This window comes from Dioscorea cayenensis, chromosome 5 (genome assembly GCF_009730915.1).
Source record: "Dioscorea cayenensis subsp. rotundata cultivar TDr96_F1 chromosome 5, TDr96_F1_v2_PseudoChromosome.rev07_lg8_w22 25.fasta, whole genome shotgun sequence".
Taxonomy (NCBI): domain Eukaryota; kingdom Viridiplantae; phylum Streptophyta; class Magnoliopsida; order Dioscoreales; family Dioscoreaceae; genus Dioscorea; species Dioscorea cayenensis.
In genome coordinates, this window is record NC_052475.1 from 17,712,472 (window position 1) to 17,723,143 (window position 10,672).

General features: G+C 39.7%; 1 non-coding gene across 1 annotated transcript; it reads left to right on the plus strand.

Annotated features, from left to right (window-relative positions):
• The first annotated feature begins 10,263 nt into the window (after positions 1 to 10,263).
• Positions 10,264 to 10,372, plus strand: LOC120262675. The gene has a single exon (XR_005536933.1). It is a non-coding gene; the product is annotated as a small nucleolar RNA R71 (small nucleolar RNA).
• The last annotated feature ends 300 nt before the right edge of the window (positions 10,373 to 10,672 follow it).

The following is a 10,672-nucleotide window of genomic DNA, read 5'->3' on the forward strand; positions in this document are numbered from 1 at the left end:
TAGATAATATGAGAAAAATTTAAATTTTTAAAGACATATCTCTCCTCAGTGAACTTTCACATATAAAAAGTGTAAGAAGCGAATAATGTATGTCTATGTGGAGCTTGATAGCAACAGTTCAGCTTCAATTGATTTGGAGAATTAAAGTGACATACTCAACTAGCTCTTGATGTCAGCGTGCATGTTATTGATGGCCATAAGATTTTGCTATGGCATCTGATTCTTTCTAGCTTGTTTATGTGCACGATGGATAAAGAGAATAATTATTTTTATTGCTTTATCTTTTCGATTTTTAATCTTCAAAGTTAGGTTTATTGATGTCAATGACTGTTTATTAGTATTTTATCGTATTACTTTTGAATCTTAGGGTTTAGGTTCGTCCTTAAGAATATGTTGACTCGCATTTTGATTATCTCACTGATGATATATATGAAAATCGCTGAAAGGCCATTGCGACATGGAGCTGCGTGCCACCATCGAGGTAAGAAATAATCAGTATGAAAGTTGTAATGCAAATTGAGAATAAAATTTAAATTATTTCAGTTGAGATTACTTTATCCTCGATGTGAGAATATGCGTCGAAAGAAAGGAATAACGTAAAAGTTCGACAGTATGAATCAAATTCTAGCGTAAGTTGAGGTTGAAAAGCAAAATGAAGATTCGATGTTAGGTAAAGAGTACTTCATCTCCATTTGGATAATTTTATAATAAAGATAATTTTATAATTGTATTTTGGACATTAAAATTTCCAATTTTATATGTATTCAAAGGGTAAAGTGCATATTTTGATAATGTCGGTTTATATATTTTCATATAATATTAAATACTTGTTTAGCTCACGTGACAAATATTTTTGCTACTAAAATTTGATATCGACAAAAAGTATCTAAAAATATAACTTTATATTTATCACAATAAATAATTTATTATATTAGCTGACAAAACTATCGTGATATATATATATTTTAGTGGCAATGTGTAAATTAATAATTTTATTTGGCGACAATAATAAACACTATAACAATATCTCAAAGTAACGTTAGTGACAGTATCGTCCTACGCGACATACCTTTTCTATCGACAAAATGGTTTGGTCACTGGCTGTATCTACGTGTCAACAATATTGTCATTGATCAAAATGTATTAGTCGCGTGATAGTTTATCTCATTGACACTTGAAGATGTGATATGCATTGCACAAGAGTAACAAATCATTGTGTGCGCTTATTCGGTCGCGGTCTGGAAATATCGTGTCAACATAATTGACACATAACAAATAAGGTTATTATAGTACTAATGTCGACTTTGTGCGAAATATTAAATTTGTTGCAGATGATCAGTAGAAATTGGTCGCTAATAAATCTGGAGTAATTGTGACCGGATTTACGTTACAAATGGTTACTCTTGTATTGTTAGCATCGGAGTATTTGTAGTCTGGAGGTGACGACTTCTGTAATTTGCGTTATTATTACTAGTGTGACTCAAGTATCAAGCTCGATAATCCTTTAACTTGTTATCACTAAAAATACGATTGTTGGTGTGCATAAGTCTGATGCAATGTCTTAATCAATCAATTTAATGAAACAAACCCAAAGTGCATTGTGCATGATGAATGCGACTAAAAATGAGTATGATCCATAACATTTCCACGTTCTTTTCTAGCGCTGTATGAACTTAAAATTCATATAAATCTCCATCCAAATATCATGTGAGAACAAGATTACATACACCAATCCTAAATTCACTAAAAATCGAGGATCACTTAGAAAAGAAAAGGAATCAATCTAAATGTACCTTCACAAAAATCCAATATAAATTTAAAGAGCACAAAACATAACAAATCTAAAGAGAAACATCTATACGTGAAGCTACAAAATCTCTTGAGTGCATATTATATCCAAAATTCTAGCAAATCTTACGAGAACGTGCCAAAATGGAAATAGCTTTGTTGTGATGAGATCTGATACCCAGTCGCTTGATTTGAGTGCCAAAAAGCGTACTTGTGGAGATGAGTTCTCAGCCCTTTCGGGAGTGGTTGTATTTTTATTCCCTTAATCCTTAAAAGGATTCCATCACGGAGTTTTTATTTCCTATAGTTAGCCAGCTTTGTGCATTTAATGAATGCACGCGTGGTATCATATGACCGGAAAACCGCGCAACACTAGGTGAGGAAACCGGCTCCATCCAAGTTCCCCATTGCTATAGTGTGGTTGGGTGGAAGGGATGAGAAGTTCTCCCAGGAGTGTGGTTGTCAAATACGATGGTTCAAGTGTTTCCCGAATTCAAGGGATTAGCCTATCACCCTAATTTTGTGGCTTGGCTATGTGTTTGTATTTTCGCAAATGCTTTTAAATCTTAAATAGTGTGTGTTGTCCAGTTTCCCTAGAATTGCTGTAATGTTTATGCTAATGCTCGTAGCTACGCATAGCCATTAATTTTATTTTTTTTTAGTTTCAAAACCCTAGCCATTTCTTCAGCTTCTTCAGTTTTAGATCAGTGTTTAGGGAAAAGAGAGACAGAGGGTCTCATCATCACGGATTTCGTTTCACTGTTATTGTTGAGGTAAGGTTCTCAGTTATTTGTTATTGCTCTTTCTTATGCTTGTTTGTGACATGTTACTAGTTAGGGCTATGGTTTGGTGAGAATTGATTTGATTTTATTTTGAGGATAAAATTTAGAAAGTTCGTGTTAGCATAGTAGAGATCCCTAATTTATTTTGGACATCTAGAGATGGAATTTGGAAGATCAGAAGAGAAAAACTGTAGATAGAGGTCGTTTTTATCTTGTTGCCAAATTTCAGAATTTTTTGAGTAGTATCCTGCAAACCATAAATTTTTAGACGCAGGTGACGCGAACAGGATTTTTGTTCAGCCTTTGAACAGTTTTGATTATTTTCATAATTGTAAGTTCTATTTTAGATTAAGATTTATACAAGAAAGTTATATAGGACGATGTTTTTCTTGAATCTGCAAAAGTTCCCAATTTTTAGCCATGTAAATTGTGAGATATGATCATATTTCTATAGGTGTGCTCAATAGTATTTTTGTAGAAAACATAAAGATTTCTTAGACAATTTGATGGTCTTGTACATAGAATTTGGAGAAGCATAATATAAAACATTTATATAATTTGATGTTTTCTAGATACCTGAAAAAAATTTAGATTTGTTAGATGAGTATTTTAAAAGTTATAGAATTATTAGCGTAGTTGTGCCCAATGATATTATTGTGCAGAATCTGAAGTTTGTTTGGTGTTTCTCATGGTCTTATATATTGAATCTGGTATGCAATAAAATAAGAAAGTGATGCATTACTGAGTTATCTGACAAAATGTAAAATAATATTGCTTTTGAAAATTTATATTGAGAGATATTCATATTTGAAAGCAATATATCTAAATGATAAGCCTGCAGAAATAGTTGGATATTCAATTGAATGTTATAAATTGTGTAGTACACTAAGTTGTGTGAATTTCAGATATATCATAGTGTTAGGTGTCTATTTTTCCCAGAATTTTGATCTTTGTGATTTAGAAAAGTGTATGTGAAGTTATGATAGTTTTAGTACTCATTGATCCTGTTGGAATTATTGATATTGTTTTTAGAGTGTGTAATTGCTATTGTACCTTTCTAAAAATCTTCTTTTTTTAATACTATTGATTGTTAGCCTCGATTTGTTATTTGAAAGCTAATAGGATCTCTTCCCAAATATAGGACATGCCAAAGGTGTAAGGTTTGGCAGTATTTTTGGGCATTAATCAGGTAAGTATGCCACATATAAATCCTATTATATGTATATAATTGAAAATTCTAGTTTTGTGAACTTTTTTAATTTTTGAGAAAAATATGGATTATTTTGAGTTATATTTTGAATTATTTATTTATTATTATTTCAGAATTACTTTAAATTTTTTGAAATTTCGAGTTATTGATATTTTATTTTGGATTAGAATTATCTGAAAGGTTTGAATATCTATTTAAATTCAAATTATTTAAGTTCTAAAGTTTAGACATCTAATCAAAATACGTGTTACTTCAATTCTGAATTTCAGATATTTTTTAGTTAGTTTCTGATTAAAATAATTGGTTTATTTTGATATGATAAAAATGGGATCATGCGACTGCAAATTACTTGCATTTTGCCAAATATGAATTTGACAATTTATTATTATATGAATATGAAATAACCCTGCCACTAGGGGTTAAACACTGACCGTGTCAACGTGTACTCTGATATAAAAACTATAGTTTCCCACCACTTTCCGTAGGTGAAGAATAATGGCTTTTGATAAATCTTGCTCTGGTCACCGAGGGTAAAAATATAAGTTTAGATAATTCTGGCTCGGGACACAAGGTTACCTATGCAACTAAGCCCCAGCAGAAGGTCATCCCTTAGCCCATTCACTCTATTATGACCGCAAAGAACTCAAGGAAATAGAGGTAGGATAAATCACATCAGAGAGGAAAGGGGACGCTCCGTTACCTCTCGGCCCTCTCCAATCTAGCTTTGTTTAACCCTAGTGGTGTGTCACTGACTCACAAAGGTTACCAATATGAACTCTCAACCCTAGTATCACTCTAAGGGAGGATTCAATCAATCAAGCATTTAAAATTGGAACTCAAATAAAACATCAATTAATGAAAGCATAATAGAATGTTTAATGAAACAAATACATCCTAGGGTTCATAAATCCAAGTACACACTAGGGGGTTTAGCTCTCCATGGAGCTAGCTACAATAAACAATGAAATCAAATTTAAAAAAAGTAATCCATAGAAAACACACTCGATAGTCCTGACGATGGTCTTGTAGAGAAGCCTCGTCTCCTCCAAATGTCCCCTTATCCGGCCTAGGACACATCTCGCCGAATCAATACCAATGAAAGCTCTCCCAATAACCTTCTTCCAAGTGGAGGGCAATATAGAAGGCAAAAAAAGCTCTCCAAAAACCCTGCCAATACCTCTCACAACCCTAGCCGCAACCCTCTCTCAAAGTTGGGAAAGAATGGAGAAAAGAATCCTGAAATCAGGGCTGGAATCGGGTATTCACACGCCCCTGTGGATTTGCCACACGGGCTTGTTGAATTTCCGCACGGGCGTGGATAATTTCCACACGCCCTTGTGGATTTGCCACACGGGCCTATTGAATTTCCGCACGGGGGTGAATAATTTCCATCCGCCGGTGTGAATTCTTTGGAATTCTCTTTTTTGGCCGGTTGTGAACAGTACCTGCTATAGTAATTTTTAACAGTGTCTGCTACATTACCAGTCCGAAACACTCCTGAACCCATGTTTTCATTGAGGTAACATCAACAGGCACACATTTACTTCAAAGATCGCTTTGCTTTTTCAATAACCAGCCTCATTGGTGAAAATTTTGCTATCAATGCATAAGCCGGGATACTCTAATGTGACTGTCTTTGTGCCCCTCCAAACCATTGTGCTAGCTTGAATACATGGAGGTTGGCACACATTCTCACATCTTGAACCCGACTTATGTCTTCGTGTTTGATCCTTCTCAATATGTCCTCCAAATAGTGCATTCACGATCTACATTGGCTTCTTTCTTTAACATTCGGCTTCACAACCCTATATGCATGAAAGTAACACAAATGCACAAGTATTAGCGCTAAAACCTGATAAAAGTAATGCTCATCGTAACGAAAGAACACTAAGCATTCTTATCACACAAGCATTTATCAGTGACTCAGTTCTTTATTTGACTTGGGCTCTATGACAAAGCATTCACCGGCAAAGAGGATTATGAGCAGCTTCCTATAGAATACGCCAGTAGTTTGACGCCGCAGCGAGCATACAGAAAGCTGTACAGACAAGGACAGTATCAGCCGGGGGTGTCCAAGGCCACATGTCTTTCCTGACTTGCTGACAAGATCCCCTTGTGTATATCCCGCAAGTGCACGGGTTTGTCGAAGTAATAATCCCAGGTAAGCGGGTATCGAATCCACAGGGAGTACGGAGTAAAGACACTTAATTTGATTCTTAGCTATGTGGAATATCAACAATGATAAGTGTGACAATGATTCAATTCTCAACAATTAAAAGCAACAAGTAAGAGAGCAAAAGTAAGGAGGAGGTAAGGCAATCGATAAAGATGGGGTACTCAGATGATGCTTCACCTAGGATAATCACTTCAAGTGCAAGAACTCTCTATTATGCTTCATAATCAATGCAATGGTGAGTCGTGGAAATCCTTACATACATAGTCCCAAATCTAAGGTCAACTATGCCTAACTCTATTCATGTCCCGGAGGAGAGATTAAATAACCTCTCAACCTCGCACTCGAATAAAGTTGCAATGAGCTGTAGGGATTCCCCAACCACAATTAAGCCCTAGATACTATGATCCCCTCAACGCTTCACTCTGTTGCACGCGCAACTAAGCCCCAGCGGAGATTCATCCCTTAGACCATTCACTCTATTATGGCCGCAAAGAACTCGAGGAATGGAGGTAGAATTTATCACGTCGGAGAGGAAAGTGGACGCTCCTGTACCTCTCGACTCACCCTCTCAACCCTCTCCAACCTAGCTTTGTCTAACGCTCGTGGTGTGTCACTCACTCACAAGGTTACCAACAAGAACTCTCAACCCTAGTGTCACTCTAAGGGAAATGTTCATACAATCAAGCATTCAAGCTTGGAACTCACAATAAACATCAATTTATTGAAAGCATAATAAAAAAGTTCGATGAAACGAATACATCCTAGGGTTCACAATCACCCAAGTACCCACTAGGGGTTTACCTCTCCATGGAGCTATGTACAATCAAAGAAATCAAATGTGAAAGATATGAATCCATAAAGAAACCCCCTCGATGGTCGTGTTGATGGTCTTGTGGAGAGTCCTCTACTCGTCGCAAGGGATCCTTTGTCCGGCCTAGGATACACCTCGCCGGATCGATGCCGACCAAAGCTCTCCCAATAACTTTCTTCCAAACGACGCGCAATGTCGGAGCAGTATAACCTCTCCAAAAAAACCTAGCCAATACCCCTCGAAAACCCTAGCCGAAGCCCCTCTCGAGTTGGGGAAAAAGATGGAGAAAAGAATACCAAAAATCGGGGCTGAATCGGCTTTTAAATAGGGTTGGAATCGGGCGACTACACGGGCGTGGATGCTCCACGCACCCGTGCGGAATTTCCACACGAGCGTGGATAATTTCCACACGCCCGTGTTGATTCTCTGTTTCTCTGATTTCTCGGCCGGCTGTGAATAGTGCTGCTATAGTATATGTAAGGAAAATTTCAACACTAAATACGAAAAATCAAGGGTCGGAAAGATGATCAGGAACCGTTTTCCTACGACTGGAGATGAAGAATAAGACGGATCACAAGGTTTTTAAGGAGGAAATCGCGTCTCTTGGAATTCTGCGTATCCCCACGGGCGTGTGGAAATTACCCACACCCGTGCGCCTCACTTCGAGAGCGCCACAGGGGCGTACACACGTCCCTGTGCTTTCTCGGGAAAACGCTCCTTTGACTATGACTGCTCTCACATGGGCGTGCAGAAATTACCCACGTCCATGCGCCCGACCGACGGGGGCAGATGCACGTCCCTGTGGCTTCCCTGGACATCCGAGAAAAATATCAAGTCTTACACACGCCCGTGCGGAAATTCCCCACGGGCATGGACATTTACATGCTCAACTCACTGGGGCAGCAGCACGCCCCTGTGTTTTCTCAAGATGGAGGGAACACCCTGCAGAGATTTGCACGGGCGTACGGAAATTGCCCACGCCCGTGTGTGGTTCACAAGGTTGCCCACAAGGGTGAGTCCACGCCCCTGTGTGTTCTCGGGAAAATCTGCCCAACTCTGCAGGAGTTCACACGCCCGTGCGGAAATTACCCACGGGCGTGCGCCAGTTGGATGGTCGTTCACAGGGTCAGCCGCATGCCCCTGTGCCTTCTCTGGATGAGCTCGCAGTATACACCCACGGGCGCGTCAAAATTTCACACGCCCGTGTGTTTTCTCTGGATGACTTAGAAAAACCTGCAGGCTGTGCATAACTATTCTGAACATGTTTACACACTCGAGCCCTGTTATATTATGCAAAAATTTACCGGATAAAAAAACACGAAATAGAACTCAAAACGACCAAACTTCGCCAACTCTCAACAAAACACACACTGAGTTCTTTTCAAAAAAACCCTACAACAAAAATCACAAAGCACAAGCACTTAAAAAAATTGAAACACCAACACTTAACAGTTTATTCATGAAAATAAACTAAACTAAAAGTTGTGAGAACAGTAAACACTTGGGTTGCCTCCCAAGAAGCGCTTGTTTAACGTCACTAAGCTTGACGTATCTTTCTTACCTCACGGGGGTTCATAAATGAAGGTTGGCCTCTTACCCATGGCTTGAAAGCATGATGAGCAAAGTCTCTTGAGGGTAGAGGGTGTACTCTCGGGCTTCGGACCACCTAGCAATGGTTCATCCAACTTCCTTGGCTCATATACGTCTCCAACAATCTTTGAGCATTTTTGGTGGCGTCTCCGAGCCCTCTTCATTTTTTGGAGCACCGTCTTCAAGATCCCCGGGGTAGATGTTTCTTCTCCAGTCGAACCAAGCATCATTACTTCTTCGTTGCTCTCGTCTTGGTTGAACAAACCTTCATATGGATCCAGGTTGAACATTTCCTGCACATATTCATCAACAATCTCATTAGTAGTGTCTAGAAAGTATAAAGTGTCATCAAAATCAAGAGAATGCCGCATGGCTTCAACAAGGCGGTATGTGAGCTTGTCATCTCCAACTCTCAAAGTGAGCTCTCCACCATCCATGCCAATCAATGCTTTGGAAGTCCACAAGAATAGTCTCCCAAGTATCAAGGGTATATCCGCATCCTCATCGACATCTAGCACTACAAAGTCAACCGGAAAAATTTACTTGTCCACCTTGACAAGCACATCTTCAATGATGCCTCTCGGATGTCATACCGTTCGGTCCGCCAATTGTAAAGTCATCCGAGTAGGCCTAGGCTCTCCTAAGCCTAGCTTTTGGAAGAAAGTATATGGCATGACATTGATACTTGCCCCTGAATCCGCCAATGCCATTTCCTCACCTAAGTTGCCGATGTTACATGGAATGATAAAGCTTCCCTGGTCTTTCTTCTTGTTCGGCATGTTCTTTTGCAACACCGCCGAGCATGAAGCATCTAGCACCACTGAAGCACTCTCCTCCAATTTTCTCTTGTTGGTCAATAGGTCTTTCAGGAACTTCGCGTACTTAGGCATTTGAGCCAATGCCTCTACAAAAGGAATATTGATGTGGAGTTGCTTGAACAGACTCAAGAACTTCTTATACTATTCATCCCCTTTGTCATTCTTCAATCTAGAGGGGTAAGGGATTCTTCGCTTGAATGGTGGAGGTGCCACCTCTTTCTCTTTGTTTACTCCCTCCTCAACCTCTACAACCTCGGGTGCGTGTTCTTTCAGCTTTTCACTCGGAAGCCTCCCTTCAACCTCATGACCACTTTTCAAAGTGATCGCCTTCACATGTTCTCTAGGATTGGTTTCCGTGTTGCTTGGTAAACTTCCATGTGGCTTTTCGGAGAGAGACTTCGCAATTTGCCCCACCTGATTTTCAAGGTTGTGCAAGGAGGCGGTGTGATTGCGATGTGTAGCCTCGACTGATTCAAACCTTGTATTTGCCGATTGAACAAATCTAGCCAATTGCTTCTCCAAATCCGTCATTCGGTTTTTCCAAGCCCTCGAAATTGCTTTTTCCACTTGAGGGGCTTGTTGCGGTTGTTGGAAACCCGATGGCCCCATGGTCTTCTATGGTCCTTGATTACTCCATGAAAAATTGGGATGATTCTTACAACCTCGAATTGTAGGTGTTGTCTGTATGGATTCCCTTGAGGTCTCATGCCATTACCTACAAAGTCAACGTTCTCAACTGAAGAAACATCACCAATGGCGATTGGGCAATCGGAGGGAGCATGTCCTCCACCACAACCGGTGCAATTGGTCACGGCCACAACTCTATTCGAAGCTATAAGATCTACCTTCTTACTCAAACTCTCCACTTGGGTCGCCAATGAAGTTACCGCATCAATTTCATGGAGACCGGCCACTTTTTCTTCTCCATAGCATTCCACTAGTATCTATTTAACCCCATTTCCTCAATCAATTGACGAGCCTCATCAGGGGTCTTGCTACCTAAGGTACCTCCTCACCAGCATCCAAGAGTTGCCTTTGTACTCGGGTTCAAAACCATTGTAGAAGGTTTGAACAATCATCCACTCGGGAATCCGTGTTGCGGACACTTTTCGCAGGAGTTCCTTGAACCTTTCCCATGTCTCAAACAGAGACTCCAATTCCAAATCGCACAAAGGATGAGATCTCATTCCTAAGCTTTTGCTGATTTTTCCGGGAGGGAAATAATGGGCTAGAAAAAGCTTCTACCATCTCCTCCCATGTAGTGATTGATGCTCTAGGTAATGAGTGTAGCCACTGTTTTGCTCTCCCCTTTAAGGAAAATGGGAAGGCTCTCAATTTGATGGCATCATCCGTCACACCATTTATCTTCAGCATGTCGCACACCTCGAGGAAGCTCTCTATGTAACTGTTTGGATCCTCATCGGCCAAAACCGCTGAATTGTGCGTCATCGCTGCAAAGATATGGATGAATGCCCGGCTTTTAGCTTGTAGTTCGAG